The sequence below is a fragment of the Pristiophorus japonicus genome, unplaced genomic scaffold (genome assembly GCF_044704955.1).
Source record: "Pristiophorus japonicus isolate sPriJap1 unplaced genomic scaffold, sPriJap1.hap1 HAP1_SCAFFOLD_1252, whole genome shotgun sequence".
NCBI lineage: Eukaryota > Metazoa > Chordata > Chondrichthyes > Pristiophoridae > Pristiophorus > Pristiophorus japonicus.
Window position 1 is genome coordinate 57804 of NW_027250918.1, and position 25890 is coordinate 83693.

Consider the following 25890-nt stretch of genomic DNA (forward strand, 5'->3'; position numbering starts at 1 on the left):
TTGGTGGTGGATTTGAGGGCCTGGTCTTCAAACACTCTTTTCCTCAGGCGGCCGAAGGCTGCACTGGCGCACTGGAGGCGGTGTTGGATCTCGTCGTCAATGTCTGCCCTTATTGATGAGAGGCTCCTGAGGTATGGGAAATGGTCCACGTTGTCCAGGGCCGCGCCGTGGATCTTGATGACTGGGGGGCAGTGCTGTGTGGTGGGGACAGGCTGGTGGAGGACCTTTGTCTTACGGATGTTTAGCGTAAGGCCCGTGCTTTCGTACGCCTCGGTGAAGGTGTTGAGCCTCCCATGAGGTAACGGCCAGAACCCCTTCAGCGGACACAGAGGGGCGAGACATTTAGAGTCTTACACCCTGGGGATATTCCACCTTGGAGGGCATTTACCCCAGGTCAGGGATCACGCTCACACTTAGCCCAGGTCAGGGTTCACGCTCACACTTAGCCCGGGTCAGGGGTCACACTCACACTTAGCCCGGGTCAGGGGTCACACTCACACTTAGCCCGGGTCAGGGTTCACACTCACACTTAGCCCGGGTCAGGGGTCACACTCACACTTAGCCCGGGTCAGGGTTACGCTCACACTTAGCCCGGGTTCACACTCACACTTAGCCCGGGTCAGGGTTCACACTCACACTTAGCCCGGGTCAGGGGTCAGGGGTCACACTTACCGCGGTCACTGAGCGAGCAGCGGTCGCGCTCGGAGCTTGCTCCAGTCGCGCGGCTGATGTCGGCTCTGGGTAGCGGTGCGGTTGGGCTGGCCCCGCCCCCTGTGCGTGCTGAGCTCCGGGAGCTGCGTGCTGACGTCTCGGCGTTTGACAAGCCCCGCCCCCTCCTTTGTGTCCTGCGCGCTAACGTCACGGCATTGGCTCGATTCAGTCCCCTGTGCTGGGCTCCGCGCCCTACGTGCTGACGTCAAGCCGTTTGACAGGCCGCGCCCACTCCCGTGTCCTGCCGTCACGGGATTGGCCTGGCCCCGCCCCCTGTGCCGTGACACCTGCCCCCCCCCCCGCCACCCAGCCCCGCGTCTTGACGTCATTCGGCAAGACAGGCCCCGCCCCCTCCGCTGAGCGTGCTGCGCGGTGACGTCACAGCGCGGCGGTTTGGGCCTGAAGGGAGCGCGGCCGACGTGCTGACATCACAGAAGGACGTGCGGCGGGCGGAGAGAGACCAGAGACCCAGAGAGAGAGAGAGAGCGGGAGCCGCGGCCCCATGGAGGAGTACGCGCGGGAGCCCTGGTATGTCAGGGGGAGGGGGGGAGCGCCTGCGCACTGTCCGCCCCCCAACACAGCGCCCCCCCGCGGGGGGAGGGTCAGCTCCCCCAACACAGCGCCCCCCCGCGGGGGGAGGGTCAGCTCCCTCATCACAGCGCCCCCACAGGTGGGAGGGTCAGCTCCCCCAACACAGCGCCCCCACAGGTGGGAGGGTCAGCTCCCCCAACACAGCGCCCCCACAGGTGGGAGGGTCAGCTCCCCCAACACAGCGCCCCCCACAGGTGGGAGGGTCAGCTCCCCCAACACAGCGCCCCCCACAGGTGGGAGGGTCAGCTCCCCCAACACAGCGCCCCCCACAGGTGGGAGGGTCAGCTCCCCCAACACAGCGCCCCCCCGGGGGGGGATGGTCAGCTCCCCCAACACAGCGCCCCCCCACAGGTGGGAGGGTCAGCTCCCCAAACACAGCGCCCCCCCGCGGGGGGAGGGTCAGCTCCCCCAACACAGCGCCCCCCGCGGGGGGAGGGTCAGCTCCCCCAACACAGCGCCCCCCCGGGGGGGGAGGGTCAGCTCCCCCAACACAGCGCCCCCCACAGGTGGGAGGGTCAGCTCCCCAAACACAGCGCCCCCCCGCGGGGGGAGGGTCAGCTCCCCCAACACAGCGCCCCCCACAGGTGGGAGGGTCAGCTCCCCAAACACAGCGCCCCCCCGCGGGGGGAGGGTCAGCTCCCCCAACACAGCGCCCCCCCGCGGGGGGAGGGTCAACTCCCCCAACACAGCGCCCCCACAGGTGGGAGGGTCAGCTCCCCCAACACAGCGCCCCCCGCGGGGGGAGGGTCAGCTCCCCCAACACAGCGCCCCCACAGGTGGGAGGGTCAGCTCCCCCAACACAGCGCCCCCCGCGGGGGGAGGGTCAACTCCCCCAACACAGCGCCCCCCGCGGGGGGAGGGTCAGCTCCCCCAACACAGCGCCCCCCCGCGGGGGGAGGGTCAGCTCCCCCAACACAGCGCCCCCCACAGGTGGGAGGGTCAACTCCCCCAACACAGCGCCCCCCGCGGGGGGAGGGTCAGCTCCCCCAACACAGCGCCCCCCCGCAGGGGGAGGGTGAGCTCCCCCAACACAGCGCCCCCCACAGGTGGGAGGGTCAGCTCCCCCAACACAGCGCCCCCCCGCAGGGGGAGGGTGAGCTCCCCCAACACAGCGCCCCCCACAGGTGGGAGGGTCAGCTCCCCCAACACAGCGCCCCCCGCGGGGGGAGGGTCAACTCCCCCAACACAGCGCCCCCCACAGGTGGGAGGGTCAGCTCCCCAACACAGCGCCCCCCGCGGGGGGAGGGCCGACCCTGCATCCACCCCCACGTGTCACATAACATCACTCCCCCACGTGTCACATAACGTCACTCCCCCCACGTGTCACATAACATCACTCCCCCACGTGTCACATAACATCACTCCCCCACATCACGTAACATCACTCCCCCACGTGTCACGTAACGTCACTCCCCCACGTGTCACATAACATCACTCCCCCACGTGTCACATAACGTCACTCCCCCACATCACGTAACATCACTCCCCCACGTGTCACGTAACGTCACTCCCCCACGTGTCACATAACATCACTCCCCCACATCACGTAACATCACTCCCCCACGTGTCACATAACATCACTCCCCCACGTGTCACAACATCACTCCCCCACGTGTCACGTAACATCACTCCCCCACGTGTCACATAACATCACTCCCCCACATCACGTAACATCACTCCCCAACGTGTCACGTAACGTCACTCCCCCCCACGTGTCACATAACATCACTCCCCCCATGTGTCACGTAACATCACTCCCCCACGTGTCACATAACATCACTCCCCCACGTGTCACGTAACCACTGCCCCACGTGTCACATAACGCCACTACCCCGCATTTCACGTAACATCACTCCCCCCACGTGTCACGTAACACCACTCCCCCATGTGTCACGTAACATCACTCCCTCACGTGTCACATAAAATCACTCCCCCACATCACGTAACATCACTCCCTCACGTGTCACATAAAATCACTCCCCCACATCACGTAACATCACTCCCCCACGTGTCACATAAAATCACTCCCCCACATCACGTAACATCACTCCCTCACGTGTCACATAACGTCACTCCCCCACGTGTCACATAACATCACTCCCCCCACATGTCACATAACGGCACTCCACCACGTGTCACATAACATCACTCCTCCACGTGTCACATAACATCACTCCCCCACATCACGTAACATCACTCCCCCACGTGTCACATAACATCACTCCTCCACGTGTCACATAACATCACTCCCCCACATCACATAACATCACTCCTCCACGTGTCACATAACATCACTCCCCCACATCACGTAACATCACTCCCCCACGTGTCACATAACATCACTCCTCCACGTGTCACATAACATCACTCCCCCACATCACGTAACATCACTCCCCCACGTGTCACATAACATCACTCCCCCACATCACGTAACATCACTCCCCCCACATGTCACATAACTTCACTCCCCCACGTGTCACATAACATCACTCCACCACGTGTCACATAACGTCACTCCCCCCACATGTCACATAACATCACTCCCCCACGTGTCACATAACATCACTCCCCCCCACGTGTCACATAACATCACTCCCCCCCCACGTGTCACATAACATCACTCCCCCACGTGTCACATAACATCACTCCCCCACGTGTCACATAACATCACTCCCCCCGCATGTCACGTAACATCACTCCCCCCGCATGTCACGTAACATCACTCCCCCCGCATTTCACGTAACATCACTCCCCCCTCGTGTCACGAAACATCACTCCCCCCCATGTGTCACATAACATCACTCCCCCACGTGTCACATAACATCACTCCCACACGTGTCACATAAAATCACTCCCCCACATCACGAAACATCACTTCCCCACGTGTCACGTAACATCACTCCCCCCACGTGTCACATAACATCACTCGCCCACGTGTCACATAACATCACTCCACCACGTGTCACGTAACATCACTCCCCCCACGTGTCACATAACATCACTCCCCCACGTGTCACATAACATCACTCCCCACGTGTCACATAACATCACTCCCCCACATCACGTAACATCACTCCCCATGTGACACATAACATCACTCCCCCCATGTGTCACATAACATCACTCCCCCACTTGTCACATAACATCACTGACCCACGTGTCACGTAACATCACTGCCCCACATGTCACATAACATCACTACCCCACGTGTCACATAACATCACTTCCCCACGTGTCACATAACATCACTCTCCCCACGTGTCACGTAACATCACTACCCCACATGTCACATAACATCACTTCCCCACGTGTCACATAACATCACTCTCCCCACGTGTCACGTAACATCACTTCCCCACATGTCACATAACATCACTTCCCCACATGTCACATAACATCACTACCCCCACGTGTCACATAACATCACTACCCCCACGTGTCACATAACATCACTCCCCCACATGTCACATAACATCACTTCCCCACGTGTCACATAACATCACTCTCCACACGTGTCATGTAACATCACTCCCCCACGTGTCATGTAACATCACTCCCCCACGTGTCACATAACATCACTCTCCCCACGTGTCACGTAACATCACTCTCCACACGTGTCATGTAACATCACTCCCCCACGTGTCACATAACATCACTCCCCCACGTGTCACATAACATCACTTCCCCACGTGTCACTTAACATCACTCCACCACGTGTCACGTAACATCACTCCTCCCACGTGTCACATAACGGCACTCCCCCACGTGTCACATAACATCACTCCCCCACGTGTCACATAACATCACTCCACCACGTGTCACGTAACATCACTCCTCCCACGTGTCACATAACATCACTCCCCCACATCACGTAACATCACTCCCCATGTGACACAGATTAGGAAAAGGGGAGGTGCAAAGAGACCTGGGTGTCATGGTACATCAGTCATTGAAGGTTGGCATGCGGGTACAGCAGGCGGTTAAGAAAGCAAATGGCATGTTGGCCTTCATAGCGAGAGGATTTGAGTACAAGGGCAGGGAGGTGTTGCTACAATTGTACAGGACCTTGGTGAGGCCACACCTGGAGTATTGTGTACAGTTTTGGTCTCCTAACCTGAGGAAGGACATTCTTGCTATTGAGGGAGTGCAGCGAAGGTTCACCAGACTGATTCCCGGGATGGCGGGACTGACCTATCAAGAAAGACTGGATCAACTGGGCTTGTATTCACTGGAGTTCAGAAGAATGAGAGGGGACCTCATAGAAACGTTTAAAATTCTGACGGGGTTAGACAGGTTAGATGCAGGAAGAATGTTCCCAATGTTGGGGAAGTCCAGAACCAGGGGACACAGTCTAAGGATAAGGGGGAAGCCATTTAGGACTGAGATGAGGAGGAATTTCTTCACCCAGAGAGTGGTGAACCTGTGGAATTCTCTACCACAGAAAGTTGTTGAGGCCAATTCACTAAATATATTCAAAAAGGAGTTAGATGAAGTCCTTACTACTAGGGGAATCAAGGGGTATGGTGAGAAAGCAGGAATGGGGGACTGAAGTTGCATGTTCAGCCATGAACTCATTGAATGGCGGTGCAGGCTAGAAGGGCCGAATGGCCTACTCCTGCACCTATTTTCTATGTTTCTATGTTTCTATAACGTCACTCCCCCCACGTGTCACATTACATCACTGCCCCATGTGTCACATAACGCCACTACCCCGCATGTCACGTAACATCACTCCCCCTACGTGTCACGTAACATCACTCCCCCACGTGTCACATAACATCACTGCCCCACATGTAACATAACATCACTCCCCCACATCACATAACATCACTTCCCCACGTGTCACATAACATCACGGCCCCAACGTGTCACATAACATCACTCCCCCACATCACGTAACATCACTCCCCCCACGTGCCACGTAACATCACTCCCCAACGTGTCACATAACATCACTCCCCCACGTGTCACGTAACGTCACTCCCCCCACGTGTCACATAACATCACTCCCCCACGTGTCACCTAACCACTGCCCCGCGCGTCACATAATGCCACTACCCCGCATTTCACGTAACATCACTCCCCCCACGTGTCACGTAATATCACTCCCCCATGTGTCACGTAACATCACTCCCCCACGTGTCACATAACATCACTCCCTCACGTGTCACATAACATCACTCCCCCACATCACGCAACATCACTCCCCCACGTGTCACGTAACATCACTCCCCCCACGTGTCACGTAACGTCACTCCCCCATGTGTCACGTAACGTCACTCCTCCACGTGTCACATAACATCACTCCCCCCACGTGTCATGTAACATCACTCCCCCCACGTGTCACATAACATCACTCCCCCCACGTGTCACATAACATCACTCCCCCACGTGTCACATAACATCACTCCCCGCCGCGCATGTCACGTAACATCACTCCCCCCACGTGTCACGTAACATCGCTCCCCCACATCACGTAACATCACTCCCTCACGTGTCACGTAATGTCACTCCCCCCACATGTCACATAACATCACTCCCCTACGTGTCACGTAACGTCACTCCCCCACGTGTCACATAACATCACTCCCCCCATGTGTCACATAACATCACTCCCCCACGTGTCACGTAACGTCACTCCTCCACGTGTCACGTAACGTCACTCCTCCACGTGTCCCATAACATCACTCCCCCCATGTGTCACGTAACATCACTCCCTCACGTGTCACGTAACGTCACTCCTCCACGTGTCACATAACATCACTCCCCCCACGTGTCACGTAACATCACTCCCCCCATGTGTCACGTAACATCACTCCCCCACATGTCACGTAACGTCACTCCTCCACGTGTCACATAACATCACTCCCACCACGTGTCACATAACATCACTCCCACCACGTGTCACATAACATCATTCCCCCACGTGTCACATAACTTCACTGCCCCCACGTGTCACGTAACATCACTCCCCCACATGTCACATAACATCACTCTCCCCACGTGTCACATAACATCACTCTCCCCACGTGTCACGTAACATCACTCCTCCACGTGTCACGTAACATCACTCCCCCCACGTGTCACGTAACATCACTCCCCCCATGTGTCACGTAACATCACTCCCCCACATGTCACATAACATCACTCCCCCCACGTGTCACATAACATCACTCCCCCACGTGTCACATAACTTCACTGCCCCACGTGTCACGTAACATCACTCCCCCACATGTCACGTAACATCACTCCCCCCACGTGTCACGTAACATCACTCCCCCCACGTGTCACATAACATCACTGCCCCACGTGTCACATAACATCACGCCCCCCGCGTGTCACATAACATCGCTCCCCCACATCACGTAACATCACACCCCACGTGCCAAGTAACGTCACTCCCCCCACGTGTCACATAACATCACTCCCCCACATCACGTAACATCACTCCCCCATGTGTCACGTAACATCACTCCCCCACGTGTCACGTAACGTCAATCCTCCACGTGTCACATAACATCACTCCCCCCACGTGTCACATAACATCACTCCCCCCACGTGTCACGTAACATCACTCCCCCCACGTGTCACGCAACATCACTCCCCCATGTGTCACATAACATCACTCCCCCACGTGTCACGTAACGTCAATCCTCCACGTGTCACATAACATCACTCCCCGCCGCGCATGTCACGTAACATCACTCCCCCCACGTGTCACGCAACATCACTCCCCCATGTGTCACATAACATCACTCCCCCACATCACGTAACATCACTTCCCCACGTGTCACATAACTTCACTCCCCCACGTGTCACATAACGCCACTACCCCGCATGTCACGAAACATCACTCCCCCCACGTGTCACATAACAACACTCCCCCATGTGTCACATAACATCACTCCCCTCACGTGTCACAACATCACTCCCCCCACGTGTCACGTAACATCACTCCCCCACGTGTCACGTAACATCACTCCCCCACGTGTCACGTAACATCACTCCCCCACGTGTCACGTAACGTCACTCCTCCACGTGTCACATTACATCACTCACCCCACGTGTCACGTAACATCACTCCCCCCACGTGTCACATAACATCACTCCCCCACGTGTCACATAACATCACTCCCCGCCGCGCATGTCACGTAACATCATTCCCCCACGTGTCACGTAACATCACTCCCCCCACGTGTCACGAAACTTCACTCCCCCCACGTGTCATGTAACATCACTCCTCCACGTGTCACATAACATCGCTCCCCCACGTGTCACGTAACATCACTCCCCCATGTGTCACGTAACGCCACTCGCTCCACGTGTCACGTAACATCACTCCCCCACGAGTCACGTAACATCACTCCCCCACGTGTCACGTAACATCACTCCCCCACGTGTCACGTAACATCACTCCCCCACGTGTCACATAACGTCACTCCCCCACGTGTCACGTAACATCACTCCTCCACGTGTCACGTAACGTCACTCCTCCACGTGTCACATAACATCACTTCCCCACGTGTCACATAACATCACTCCCCCACGTGTCACATAATAACACTCCCCCACATCACGTAACATCACTCCTCCACGTGTCACGTAACGTCACTCCCTCCACGTGTCACGTAACATCACTCCCCCACGTGTCACGTAACGTCACTCCTCCACGTGTCACGTAACATCACTCCCCCATGTGTCACATAACATCACTCACTCACGTGTCACGTAACATCACTCCCCCCATGTGTCACGTAACATCACTCCCCCACATGTCACGTAACGTCACTCCTCCACGTGTCACATAACATCACTCCCCCCAAGTGTCACATAACAACACTCCCCCATGTGTCACATAACATCACTCCCCTCACGTGTCACAACATCACTCCCCCCACGTGTCACATAACATCACTCCCCCATGTGTCACATAACATCACTCCCCCACGTGTCACATAACATCGCTCCCCCACATCACGTAACATCACCCCCCCATGTGTCACGTAACGGCACTCCTCCACGTGTCACATAACATCACTCCCCCACGTGTCACGTAACGCCACTCGCTCCACGTGTCACGTAACATCACTCCCCCACGTGTCACGTAACATCACTCCCCCACGTGTCACGTAACGTCACTCCCCCACGTGTAACATAACGTCACTCCCCCACGTGTCACGTAACGTCACTCCCCCACGTGTCACGTAACATCACTCCCCCCACGTGTCACGTAACGTCACTCCCCCATGTGTCACGTAACATCACTCCCCCACGTGTCACGTAACATCACTCCCCCATGTGTCACATAACTTCACTGCCCCCACGTGTCACGTAACATCACTCCCCCACGTGTCACATAACTTCACTGCCCCCACGTGTCACGTAACATCACTCCCCCACATGTCACATAACATCACTCTCCCCACGTGTCACATAACATCACTCTCCCCACGTGTCACGTAACATCACTTCCCCACGTGTCACATAACATCACTCTCCCCACGTGTCACGTAACATCACTTCCCCACGTGTCACATAACATCACTCTCCCCACGTGTCACATAACATCACTCTCCCCACGTGTCACGTAACATCACTCCCCCACGTGTCACATAACATCACTCCCCCACATGTCACATAACATCACTCCCCCACGTGTCACATAACATCACTCACTCACGTGTCACGTAACGTCACTCCTCCACGTGTTACGTAACATCACTCCCCCCACGTGTCACGTAACATCACTCCCCCCATGTGTCACGTAACATCACTCCCCCACATGTCACGTAACGTCACTCCTCCACGTGTCACATAACATCACTCCCCCCAAGTGTCACATAACAACACTCCCCCATGTGTCACATAACATCACTCCCCTCACGTGTCACAACATCACTCCCCCCACGTGTCACATAACATCACTCCCCCATGTGTCACATAACATCACTCCCCCACGTGTCACATAACATCGCTCCCCCACATCACGTAACATCACCCCCCCATGTGTCACGTAACGGCACTCCTCCACGTGTCACATAACATCACTCCCCCACGTGTCACGTAACGCCACTCGCTCCACGTGTCACGTAACATCACTCCCCCACGTGTCACGTAACATCACTCCCCCACGTGTCACGTAACGTCACTCCCCCACGTGTAACATAACGTCACTCCCCCACGTGTCACGTAACGCCACTCCCCCACGTGTCACGTAACATCACTCCCCCCACGTGTCACGTAACGTCACTCCCCCATGTGTCACGTAACATCACTCCCCCACGTGTCACGTAACGTCACTCCTCCACGTGTCACATAACATCACTCACCCCACGTGTCACGTAACATCACTCACCCCACGTGTCACATAACATCACTCCCCCCACGTGTCACATAACATCACTCCCCGCCGCGCATGTCACGTAACATCATTCCCCCACGTGTCACGTAACATCACTCCCCCACGTGTCACGTAACGTCACTCCTCCACGTGTCACGTAACGTCACTCCTCCACGTGTCACATAACATCACTCACCCCACGTGTCACGTAACATCACTCCCCCCACGTGTCACATAACATCACTCCCCCCACGTGTCACATAACATCACTCCCCCACGTGCCACGTAACGTCACTCCCCCACGTGCCACGTAACGTCACTCCCCCCACGTGTCACGTAACATCACTCCCCCCATGTGTCACGAAACATCACTCCCCCCACGTGTCATGTAACATCACTCCCCCACGTATCACATAACTTCACTCCCCCACGTGTCACATAACGCCACTACCCCGCATGTCACGTAACATCACTCCCCCCACATGTCACATAACATCACTCCCCCATGTGTCACATAACATCACTCCCCCCCACATGTCACATAACATCACTCCCCCCACGTGTCACATAACATCACTCCCCCATGTGTCACATAACATCACTCCCCCACGTGTCACATAACAACACTCCCCCACATCACGTAACATCACTCCCCCACGTGTCACGTAACGTCACTCCTCCACGTGTCACATAACATCACTCCCTCCATGTGTCACGTAACATCACTCCCCCACGTGTCACATAACATCACTCCCCTCCACGTGTCACATAACATCACTCCCCCCACGTGTCACATAACATCACTCCCCCATGTGTCACATAACATCACTCCCCCACGTGTCACATAACAACACTCCCCCACATCACGTAACATCACTCCCCCACGTGTCACGTAACATCACTACCCCACGTGTCACGTAACGTCACTCCTCCACGTGTCACATTACATCACTCACCCCACGTGTCACGTAACATCACTCCCCCTACGTGTCACATAACATCACTCCCCCCACGTGTCACATAACATCACTCCCCCACGTGTCACATAACATCACTCCCCGCCGCGCATGTCACGTAACATCATTCCCCCACGTGTCACGTAACATCACTCCCCCCACGTGTCACGTAACGTCACTCCCCCACGTGTCACGTAACATCACTCCCCCCACGTGTCACGTAACGTCACTCCCCCATGTGTCACGTAACATCACTCCCCCACGTGTCACGTAACATCACTCCCCCATGTGTCACATAACTTCACTGCCCCCACGTGTCACGTAACATCACTCCCCCACGTGTCACATAACTTCACTGCCCCCACGTGTCACGTAACATCACTCCCCCACATGTCACATAACATCACTCTCCCCACGTGTCACATAACATCACTCTCCCCACGTGTCACGTAACATCACTCCCCCACGTGTCACATAACATCACTCCCCCACATGTCACATAACATCACTCCCCCACGTGTCACATAACATCACTCACTCACGTGTCACGTAACATCACTCCCCCCATGTGTCACGTAACATCACTCCCCCACATGTCACGTAACGTCACTCCTCCACGTGTCACATAACATCACTCCCCCCAAGTGTCACATAACAACACTCCCCCATGTGTCACATAACATCACTCCCCTCACGTGTCACAACATCACTCCCCCCACGTGTCACATAACATCACTCCCCCATGTGTCACATAACATCACTCCCCCACGTGTCACATAACATCGCTCCCCCACATCACGTAACATCACCCCCCCATGTGTCACGTAACGGCACTCCTCCACGTGTCACATAACATCACTCCCCCACGTGTCACGTAACGCCACTCGCTCCACGTGTCACGTAACATCACTCCCCCACGTGTCACGTAACATCACTCCCCCACGTGTCACGTAACGTCACTCCCCCACGTGTAACATAACGTCACTCCCCCACGTGTCACGTAACGTCACTCCCCCACGTGTCACGTAACATCACTCCCCCCACGTGTCACGTAACGTCACTCCCCCATGTGTCACGTAACATCACTCCCCCACGTGTCACGTAACGTCACTCCTCCACGTGTCACATAACATCACTCACCCCACGTGTCACGTAACATCACTCACCCCACGTGTCACATAACATCACTCCCCCCACGTGTCACATAACATCACTCCCCCACGTGTCACATAACATCACTCCCCGCCGCGCATGTCACGTAACATCATTCCCCCACGTGTCACGTAACATCACTCCCCCACGTGTCACGTAACGTCACTCCTCCACGTGTCACGTAACGTCACTCCTCCACGTGTCACATAACATCACTCACCCCACGTGTCACGTAACATCACTCCCCCCACGTGTCACATAACATCACTCCCCCCACGTGTCACATAACATCACTCCCCCACGTGCCACGTAACGTCACTCCCCCACGTGCCACGTAACGTCACTCCCCCCACGTGTCACGTAACATCACTCCCCCCACGTGTCACGAAACATCACTCCCCCCACGTGTCATGTAACATCACTCCCCCACGTATCACATAACTTCACTCCCCCACGTGTCACATAACGCCACTACCCCGCATGTCACGTAACATCACTCCCCCCACATGTCACATAACATCACTCCCCCATGTGTCACATAACATCACTCCCCCCCACATGTCACATAACATCACTCCCCCCACGTGTCACATAACATCACTCCCCCATGTGTCACATAACATCACTCCCCCACGTGTCACATAACAACACTCCCCCACATCACGTAACATCACTCCCCCACGTGTCACGTAACGTCACTCCTCCACGTGTCACATAACATCACTCCCTCCATGTGTCACGTAACATCACTCCCCCACGTGTCACATAACATCACTCCCCTCCACGTGTCACATAACATCACTCCCCCCACGTGTCACATAACATCACTCCCCCATGTGTCACATAACATCACTCCCCCACGTGTCACATAACAACACTCCCCCACATCACGTAACATCACTCCCCCACGTGTCACGTAACATCACTACCCCACGTGTCACGTAACGTCACTCCTCCACGTGTCACATTACATCACTCACCCCACGTGTCACGTAACATCACTCCCCCTACGTGTCACATAACATCACTCCCCCCACGTGTCACATAACATCACTCCCCCACGTGTCACATAACATCACTCCCCGCCGCGCATGTCACGTAACATCATTCCCCCACGTGTCACGTAACATCACTCCCCCCACGTGTCACGAAACTTCACTCCCCCACGTGTCATGTAACATCACTCCTCCACGTGTCATGTAACATCACTCCTCCACGTGTCACATAACATCGCTCCCCCACGTGTCACGTAACATCACTCCCCCATGTGTCACGTAACGCCACTCGCTCCATGTGTCACGTAACATCACTCCCCCACGAGTCACGTAACATCACTCCCCCACGTGTCACGTAACATCACTCCCCCACGTGTCACGTAACATCACTCCCCCACGTGTCACATAACGTCACTCCCTCACGTGTCACGTAACATCACTCCTCCACGTGTCACGTAACGTCACTCCTCCACGTGTCACATAACATCACTTCCCCACGTGTCACATAACATCACTCCCCCACGTGTCACATAACAACACTCCCCCACATCACGTAACATCACTCCTCCACGTGTCACGTAACGTCACTCCCTCCACGTGTCACGTAACATCACTCCCCCACGTGTCACGTAACGTCACTCCTCCACGTGTCACGTAACATCACTCCCCCCATGTGTCACATAACTTCACTGCCCCCATGTGTCACGTAACATCACTCCCCCACGTGTCACATAACTTCACTGCCCCCACGTGTCACGTAACATCACTCCCCCACATGTCACATAACATCACTCTCCCCATGTGTCACATAACATCACTCTCCCCACGTGTCACGTAACATCACTCCCCCACGTGTCACATAACATCACTCCCCCACATGTCACATAACATCACTCCCCCACGTGTCACATAACATCACTCACTCACGTGTCACGTAACGTCACTCCTCCACGTGTTACGTAACATCACTCCCCCCACGTGTCACGTAACATCACTCCCCCCATGTGTCACGTAACATCACTCCCCCACATGTCACGTAACGTCACTCCTCCACGTGTCACATAACATCACTCCCCCCAAGTGTCACATAACAACACTCCCCCATGTGTCACATAACATCACTCCCCTCACGTGTCACAACATCACTCCCCCCACGTGTCACATAACATCACTCCCCCATGTGTCACATAACATCACTCCCCCACGTGTCACATAACATCACTCCCCCACATCACGTAACATCACCCCCCCATGTGTCACGTAACGGCACTCCTCCACGTGTCACATAACATCACTCCCCCACATGTCACGTAACGCCACTCGCTCCACGTGTCACGTAACATCACTCCCCCACGTGTCACGTAACATCACTCCCCCACGTGTCACGTAACGTCACTCCCCCACGTGTAACATAACGTCACTCCCCCACGTGTCACGTAACGTCACTCCCCCACGTGTCACGTAACATCACTCCCCCCACGTGTCACGTAACGTCACTCCCCCACGTGTCACGTAACATCACTCCCCCACGTGTCACGTAACGTCACTCCTCCACGTGTCACATAACATCACTCACCCCACGTGTCACGTAACATCACTCCCCCCACGTGTCACATAACATCACTCCCCCCATGTGTCACATAACATCACTCCCCCACGTGTCACATAACATCACTCCCCGCCGCGCATGTCACGTAACATCATTCCCCCACGTGTCACGTAACATCACTCCCCCACGTGTCACGTAACGTCACTCCTCCACGTGTCACGTAACGTCACTCCTCCACGTGTCACATAACATCACTCACCCCACGTGTCACGTAACATCACTCCCCCCACGTGTCACATAACATCACTCCCCCCACGTGTCACATAACATCACTCCCCCACGTGCCACGTAACGTCACTCCCCCACGTGCCACGTAACGTCACTCCCCCCACGTGTCACGTAACATCACTCCCCCCATGTGTCACGAAACATCACTCCCCCCACGTGTCATGTAACATCACTCCCCCACGTATCACATAACTTCACTCCCCCACGTGTCACATAACGCCACTACCCCGCATGTCACGTAACATCACTCCCCCCACATGTCACATAACATCACTCCCCCATGTGTCACATAACATCACTCCCCCCCACATGTCACATAACATCACTCCCCCCACGTGTCACATAACATCACTCCCCCATGTGTCACATAACATCACTCCCCCACGTGTCACATAACAACACTCCCCCACATCACGTAACATCACTCCCCCACGTGTCACGTAACGTCACTCCTCCACGTGTCACATAACATCACTCCCTCCATGTGTCACGTAACATCACTCCCCCACGTGTCACATAACATCACTCCCCTCCACGTGTCACATAACATCACTCCCCCCACGTGTCACATAACATCACTCCCCCATGTGTCACATAACATCACTCCCCCACGTGTCACATAACAACACTCCCCCACATCACGTAACATCACTCCCCCACGTGTCACGTAACGTCACTCCTCCACGTGTCACATAACATCACTCCCCCACGTGCCACGTAATGTCACTCCCCTCACGTATCACATAACTTCACTCCCCCACGTGTCACATAACGCCACTACCCCGCATGTCACGTAACATCACTCCCCCCACATGTCACATAACATCACTCCCCCATGTGTCACATAACATCACTCCCCCCACATGTCACATAACATCACTCCCCTCCACGTGTCACATAACATCACTCCCCCATGTGTCACATAACATCACTCCCCCACGTGTCACATAACAACACTCCCCCACATCACGTAACATCACTCCCCCCACGTGTCACGTAACATCACTCCCCCATGTGTCACATAACATCACTCCCCCCATGTGTCACGTAACATCACTCACTCACGTGTCACATAACATCACTCCCCCACATCACGTAACATCACTCCCCATGTGACACATAACGTCACTCCCCCCACGTGTCACATAACATCACTCCCCCACATCACGTAACATCACTCCCCCACGTGTCACGTAACGTCACTACCCCCACGTGTCACGTAACGTCACTCCCCCATGTGTCACGTAACATCACTCCTCCACGTGTCACGTAACGTCACTCCTCCACGTGTCACATAACATCACTTCCCCACGTGTCACATAACATCACTCACTCACGTGTCACGTAACGTCACTCCTCCACGTGTCACGTAACATCACTCCCCCCACGTGTCACGTAACATCACTCTCCCACGTGTCACGTAACATCACTCCCCCCACATGTCACATAACGTCACTCCTCCCACGTGTCACGTAACATCACTCCCCCCACGTGTCACAAAACATCACTCCCCCCCCATGTGTCACATAACTTCACTTCCCCACGTGTCATAACATCACTCGCTCCACGTGTCACGTAACATCACTCCCCCACGAGTCACGTAACATCACTCCACCACGTGTCACGTAACATCACTCCCCCACGTGTCACGTAACATCACTCCACCACGTGTCACATAACGTCACTCCCCCACGTGTCACGTAACGTCACTCCCCCGCGTGTCACGTAACATCACTCCCCCCACGTGTCACGTAACGTCACTCCCCCATGTGTCACGTAACATCACTCCCCCACGTGTCACATAACATCACTCCCCGCCGCGCATGTCACGTAACATCACTCCCCCCACGTGTCACGTAACATCACTCCCCCCACGTGTCACGTAACATCACTCCCCCACGTGTCACGTAACATCACTCAACCACGTGTCACATAACGTCACTCCCCCACGTGTCACGTAACGTCACTCCCCCGCGTGTCACGTAACATCACTCCCCCCACGTGTCACGTAACGTCACTCCCCCACGTGTCACATAACATCGCTCCCCCACATCACGTAACATCACTCCCCCACGTGCCACGTAACGTCACTCCCCTCACGTATCACATAACTTCACTCCCCCACGTGTCACATAACGCCACTACCCCGCATGTCACGTAACATCACTCCCCCCACGTGTCACATAACATCACTCCCCCCACGTGTCACATAACATCACTCCCCCCACGTGTCACATAACATCACTCCCCCACGTGTCACATAACAACACTCCCCCACATCACGTAACATCACTCCCCCACGTGTCACGTAACGTCACTCCTCCACGTGTCACATAACATCACTCCCTCCATGTGTCACGTAACATCACTCCCCCACGTGTCACGTAACGTCACTCCTCCACGTGTCACGTAACATCACTCCCCCCATGTGTCACATAACTTCACTGCCCCCACGTGTCACGTAACATCACTCCCCCACATGTCACGTAACATCACTCTCCCCACGTGTCACGTAACATCACTCCCCCATGTGTCACATAACATCACTCCCCCCATGTGTCACGTAACATCACTCACTCACGTGTCACGTAACCTCACTCCTCCACGTGTCACGTAACATCACTCCCCCCACGTGTCACGTAACATCACTCCCCCCATGTGTCACATAACATCACTCCCACACGTGTCACATAACATCACTCCCCCACGTGTCACATAACATCACTCCCCCACGTGTCACATAACATCACTCCCCCACGTGTCATGTAACATCACTTCCCCACGTGTCACATAACATCACTCCCACACGTGTCACATAACATCACTCCCCCACGTGTCACATAACATCACTCACTCACGTGTCACGTAACGTCACTCCTCCACGTGTCACGTAACATCACTCCCCCCACGTGTCACGTAACATCACTCCCCCCATGTGTCACATAACATCACTACCCCACATGTCACGTAACGTCACTCCTCCACGTGTCACATAACATCACTCCCCCCACGTGTCACATAACATCACTCCCCCACGTGTCACATAACTTCACTGCCCCCACGTGTCACGTAACATCACTCTCCCCACGTGTCACGTAACATCACTTCCCCACGTGTCACATAACATCATTTCCCCACGTGTCACATAACATCACTCCACCACGTGTCACGTAACATCACTCCCCTCACGTGTCACATAACATCACTCCCCCACATCACGTAACATCACTGCCCCATGTGTCACATAACGCCACTACCCCGCATGTCACGTAACATCACTCCCCCCACGTGTCACGTAACATCACTCCCCCCACATGTCACATAACATCACTGCCCCACGTGTCACATAACATCACGCCCCCCCACGTGTCACATAACATCTCTCCCCCATGTGTCACGTAACATCACTCCTCCACGTGTCACGTAACGTCACTCCTCCACGTGTCACATAACATCACTCCCCCCATGTGTCACATAACATCACTCCCCCCATGTGTCACGTAACATCACTCCCCCACGTGTCACGTAACGTCAATCCTCCACGTGTCACATAACATCACTCCCCCCATGTGTCACGTAACATCACTCCCCCCATGTGTCACATAACATCACTCCCCCACGTGTCACATAACATCACTCCCCGCCGCGCATGTCACGTAACATCACTCCCCCACGTGTCACGTAACATCACTCCCCTACGTGTCACGTAACATCACTCCTCCACGTGTCACATAACGTCACTCCCCCACGTGTCACGTAACATCACTCCACCACGTGTCACATAACGTCACTCCCCCACGTGTCACGTAACGTCACTCCCCCGCGTGTCACGTAACGTCACTCCCCCCACGTGTCACGTAACGTCACTCCCCCATGTGTCACGTAACATCACTCCCCCACGTGTCACATAACATCACTCACCCCACGTGTCACGTAACATCACTCCCCCCACGTGTCACATAACATCACTCCCCCCACGTGTCACATAACATCACTCCCCCACGTGTCACATAACATCACTCCCCGCCGCGCATGTCACGTAACATCACTCCCCCCACGTGTCACGTAACATCACTCCCCCCACGTGTCACGTAACATCACTCCCCCACGTGTCACGTAACATCACTCAACCACGTGTCACATAACGTCACTCCCCCACGTGTCACGTAACGTCACTCCCCCGCGTGTCACGTAACATCACTCCCCCCATGTGTCACGTAACGTCACTCCCCCACGTGTCACATAACATCGCTCCCCCACATCACGTAACATCACTCCCCCACGTGCCACGTAACGTCACTCCCCCACGTGTCACATAACATCGCTCCCCCACATCACGTAACGTCACTCCCCCATGTGTCACGTAACATCACTCCCCCACGTGTCACATAACATCACTCACCCCACGTGCCACGTAACGTCACTCCCCTCACGTATCACATAACTTCACTCCCCCACGTGTCACATAACGCCACTACCCCGCATGTCACGTAACATCACTCCCCCCCACGTGTCACATAACATCACTCCCCCCACGTGTCACATAACATCACTCCCCCCACGTGTCACATAACATCACTCCTCCACGTGTCACATAACAACACTCTCCCACATCACGTAACATCACTCCCCCACGTGTCACGTAACGTCACTCCTCCACGTGTCACATAACATCACTCCCTCCATGTGTCACGTAACATCACTCCCCCACGTGTCACGTAACGTCACTCCTCCACGTGTCACGTAACATCACTCCCCCCATGTGTCACATAACTTCACTGCCCCCACGTGTCACGTAACATCACTCCCCCACATGTCACGTAACATCACTCTCCCCACGTGTCACGTAACATCACTCCCCCATGTGTCACATAACATCACTCCCCCCATGTGTCACGTAACATCACTCACTCACGTGTCACGTAACCTCACTCCTCCACGTGTCACGTAACATCACTCCCCCCACGTGTCACGTAACATCACTCCCCCCATGTGTCACATAACATCACTCCCCCACGTCACGTAACGTCACTCCTCCACGTGTCACATAACATCACTGCCCCATGTGTCACATAACGCTACTACCCCGCATGTCACGTAACATCACTCCCCCACATGTCACATAACATCACTCTCCCCACGTGTCACATAACATCACTCTCCCCACGTGTCACATAACATCACGCCCCCCACGTGTCACATAACATCACTCCCCCACATCACGTAACATCACTCCCCCACGTGTCACGTAACGTCACTACCCCCACGTGTCACGTAACGTCACTCCCCCATGTGTCACGTAACATCACTCCTCCACGTGTCACGTAACGTCACTCCTCCACGTGTCACATAACATCACTTCCCCACGTGTCACATAACATCACTCCCCCACGTGTCACATAACATCACTCCCCCACGTGTCACGTAACATCACTTCCCCACGTGTCACATAACATCACTCCCACACGTGTCACATAACATCACTCCCCCACGTGTCACATAACATCACTCACTCACGTGTCACGTAACGTCACTCCTCCACGTGTCACGTAACATCACTCCCCCCACGTGTCACGTAACATCACTCCCCCCATGTGTCACATAACATCACTACCCCACATGTCACGTAACGTCACTCCTCCACGTGTCACAAAACATCACTCCCCCCAAGTGTCACATAACATCACTCCCCCACGTGTCACATAACTTCACTGCCCCCACGTGTCACGTAACATCACTCCCCCACATGTCACATAACATCACTCTCCCCACGTGTCACGTAACATCATTCTCCCCACGTGTCACGTAACATCACTTCCCCACGTGTCACATAACATCACTTCCCCACGTGTCACATAACATCACTCCACCACGTGTCACGTAACATCACTCCCCTCACGTGTCACATAACATCACTCCCCCACATCACGTAACATCACTGCCCCATGTGTCACATAACGCCACTACCCCGCATGTCACGTAACATCACTCCCCCCACGTGTCACATAACATCACTGCCCCATGTGTCACATAACGCCACTACCCCGCATGTCACGTAACATCACTCCCCCCACGTGTCACGTAACATCACTCCCCCCACGTGTCACATAACATCACTGCCCCACGTGTCACATAACATCACGCCCCCCCACGTGTCACATAACATCTCTCCCCCATGTGTCACGTAACATCACTCCTCCACGTGTCACGTAACGTCACTCCTCCACGTGTCACATAACATCACTCCCCCCATGTGTCACATAACATCACTCCCCCCATGTGTCACGTAACATCACTCCCCCACGTGTCACGTAACGTCAATCCTCCACAAGTCACATAACATCACTCCCCCCATGTGTCACGTAACATCACTCCCCCCATGTGTCACATAACATCACTCCCCCACGTGTCACATAACATCACTCCCCGCCGCGCATGTCACGTAACATCACTCCCCCACGTGTCACGTAACATCACTCCCCTACGTGTCACGTAACATCACTCCCACCACGTGTCACATAACATCACTCCCCCCACGTGTCATGTAACATCACTCCTCCACGTGTCACGTAACGCCACTCCCTCAACGTGTCACGTAACATCACTCTCCCACGTGTCACGTAACGTCACCCCTGCACGTGTCACGTAACGTCACTCCCCCACGTGTCACGTAACATCACTCCTGCACGTGTCATGTAACGTCACTCCTGCACGTGTCACGTAACGTCACTCCCCCACGTGTCACGTAACATCACTCCCCCACGTGTCACGTAACATCACTCCTGCACGTGTCACGTAACGTCACTCCCCCACGTGTCACGTAACATCATTCCTGCACGTGTCACGTAACGTCACTCCTGCACGTGTCACGTAACATCACTTCCCCACGTGTCACATAACATCACTCCCCCCATGTGTCACGTAACATCACTCCCCCACGTGTCACGTAACGTCACTCCCTCCGCGTGTCACGTAACGTCACTGCCCCACGTGTCATGTAACATCACTCTCCCACGTGTCACGTAACGTCACTCCCCCACGTGTCCCGTAACATCACTCCCCCACGTGTCACATAACATCACTCCCCCACGTGTCACATAACATCACTCCCCCACATCACGTAACATCACTTCCCCACATGTCACATAACATCACTCCCCCACGTGTCACGTAACATCACTCCCCCACGTGTCACATAACGTCACTCCCCCACGTGTCACATAACATCACTCCCCCACGTGCCACATAACATCACTCCCCCACATGCCACATAACGCCACTACCCCGCATGTCACGTAACTTCACTCCCCCCACGTGTCACGTAACATCACTCCCCCCACGTGTCACATAACGTCACTCCCCCCATGTGTCACGTAACATCACTCCCCCACGTGTCACGTAACGTCACTCCTCCACGTGTCACATAACATCACTCCCCCCACGTGTCACGTAACTTCACTCCGCCCATGTGTCACGTAACATCACTCCCCCACATGTCACGTAACGTCACTCCTCCACGTGTCATGTCACATAACATCACTCCGCCCACGTGTCACGTAACGTCACTCCCGCACGTGTCACATAACATCACTCCCCCACGTGTCACGTAACATCACTCTCCGCACGTGTCACGTACCGTCACTCCCCCACGTGTCACGTACGGCACTCCCTCCACGTGTCACGTAACGCCACTCCCTCCACGTGTCACGTAACATCACTCCCCCACATCACGTAACATCACGTAACATCACTCCCCCCACTTGTCACATAACATCACTCCCCCACGTGTCACGTAACATCACTCCTCCACGTGTCACGTAACGCCACTCCCTCCACGTGTCACGTAACATCACTCCCCCACGTTTCCACGTAATGTCACTCCTGCACGTGTCACGTCACGTCACTCCTGCACGTGTCACGTAATGTCACTCCCACAACGTGTCACGTAACATCACTCCCACGTAACATCACTCCCCCACGGGTCATGTAACGTCATATCCGCACGTGTCACGTAAAGTCACTTCCCCACGTCACGTAACATCACTCCCCCACGTGTCACATAAACATCACTCCCCCACATGTCACATAACATCACTCTCCCACGTGTCACATAACATCACTCCCCCACGTGTCACATAACATCACTCCCCCACATCACGTACGTCACTCCCCCACGTGTCACGTAACGTCACTCCCCAACGTGTCACATAACATCACTCCCACGTAACATCACACCCCCACGTGTCATGTGATGTCATACCCGCACGTGTCACGTAATGTCACTCCACCACGTCACGTAATGTCACTCCCCCACGTGTCACGTAACATCACTCTCCCCGCGTGTCACGTAACATCACTCCCCCACGTGTCACGTAACATCACTCCCCCACGTGTCACGTAAAGTCACTCCCCCACATGTCACATAACATCACTCCCCCACGTGTCACGTAACGTTATGGGACTTCACGCCGGCTGCCACTGCCGGTCAGTGTACGGGACTTGGTGCCCGATCGGGAGCGGGGCACAGAGTTTGGATCAGCTGAAGTTTCCCGGTGGACAGTTGGGGGAGGTGTGGCTATCATCACCGTTCTGTCGCCGGGGACGTTAATTGGTGACCCCTCCTAAAACTAACGGTCTCTCTCTCTCTCCCTCCCCCCTCTCTCCCCTCCCCCCTCTCTCTTTCCCCTCCCCTTCTCCCTCTCTCCCTCCCCCTCTCTCCCTCCTCTCTCTCCCTCCCCCTCTCTCCCTCCCCCTCTCTCCCCTCCCCCCCTCTCTCTCCCTCTCCCTCCTCCTCTCTCTCCCTCCCCTTCCCTCTCTCTCCTTCCCCCTCTCTCTCCCTCCCCCTCTCTCCCTCCCCCTATCTCTCTCCCCCTCTCTCTCCCCCCTCCCCCTCTCTCTCTCTCTCTCTCTCTCCCTCCCCTCTCTCCCTAACCCCCTCTCTCCCTACCCCCTCTCTCTCCCCTCCTCCTCCTCCCTCTCTCTCCCCTCCTCCCCTCTCTCTCCCTCCCCTCTCTCCCCTCCCCCTCTCTCTCTCCTTCTATCTCCCCCCCCCTCTCTCTCTCTCCCTCTCTCTCTCTCTCTCTCCCCCTCTCCCTCCACCTCTCCCTCCCCCTCTCTCTCTCTCTCTCCCTTCCACCTCTCTCTCCCTCCCCCTCTCTCTCCCTCCCTCTCTCTCTCCCTCCCCTCTCTCTCTCTCCCTCCCCCCTCTCCCCCGGTCTCCCTCCCTCCAGCCCGTGGCGGATAGTGGATGACTGTGGAGGTGCCTTCACCATGGGGCGATCGGCGGAGGGATATTCCAGTCGATCAAAGGTTTCAGGAACTCCCCGGTCGTAAGTCGGGCCGTGCGATAGAGGGACGTTCGTCTCCCCTTTAAATTATTATTTTCTGCCCTCCTGCAGTTTCTCTCTATTAAGATTCTGTGTTTGGGGGGGGGGGGGGGGGGGAAAATGGCACAGGCTTCCTGTGTGCATGCGGGGGGCAGGGCAGCATCCGGCTCTTCGACTACAAGCGGCATCACATCCGAGAGCCAATCCTGTCCCAACATGCACTTCTCTGCTACACACGGCGAGGTGGTCAGGAGCAAGAATGCTGGCTGATTAACCCCCCCTCCCCTCCCCTCCCCCCCCCCCCAACCCCAACCCATTGGGTACTGAGCCCAACTGCAGAACCAACCGCCAAATGTCATGTGTGATCAGCTGACTCTGCACAGGCCGGGCATGGAGCCTGGACCGTCCCACACCCTGCATCAGGAAGCTGCCTTTCTGCTTCTGCCCAGCAGAAAGTATGCATCATGGGGTCTTACTCTCGCCTCCGAGCCCCGTCATCCAGGCCCCACACTCCCCCGTTGGCAGTACTGAGGGAGCGCCGCACTGTCGGGAGGGTCAGTACTGAGGGAGCCCCGCACTGTCGGAGGGGCAGTACTGAGGGAGCCCCGCACTGTCGGAGGGGCAGTACTGAGGGAGCCCCGCACTGTCGGAGGGGCAGTACTGAGGGAGCCCCGCACTGTCGGAGGGGCGGTACTGAGGGAGCCCCGCACTGTCGGAGGGGCGGTACTGAGGGAGACCCGCACTGTCGGAGGGGCGGTACTGAGGGAGCCCCGCACTGTCGGAGGGGCGGTACTGGAGGGAGCCCGCACTGTCGGAGGGGCGGTACTGAGGGAGCCCCGCACTGTCGGAGGGGCGGTACTGAGGGAGCCCCGCACTGTCGGAGGGGCGGTACTGAGGGAGCCCCGCACTGTCGGAGGGGCGGTACTGAGGGAGCCCCGCACTGTCGGAGGGGCGGTACTGAGGGAGCCCCGCATGTCGGAGG

The 25890-nt window shown here is 55.7% G+C and overlaps 1 long non-coding RNA gene across 1 annotated transcript in view; it reads left to right on the forward strand.

The window, feature by feature from the left end:
• Positions 1-1088: 1088 nt before the first annotated feature.
• Positions 1089-25890, forward strand: part of LOC139242218 (uncharacterized) — a 25368-nt gene continuing 566 nt past the window's right edge. Inside the window, exons 1-2 of the long non-coding RNA XR_011589144.1 lie at positions 1089-1239; positions 24813-24911. This is a non-coding gene — a long non-coding RNA (uncharacterized lncRNA). The remainder of the gene's footprint in view (positions 1240-24812; positions 24912-25890) is intronic.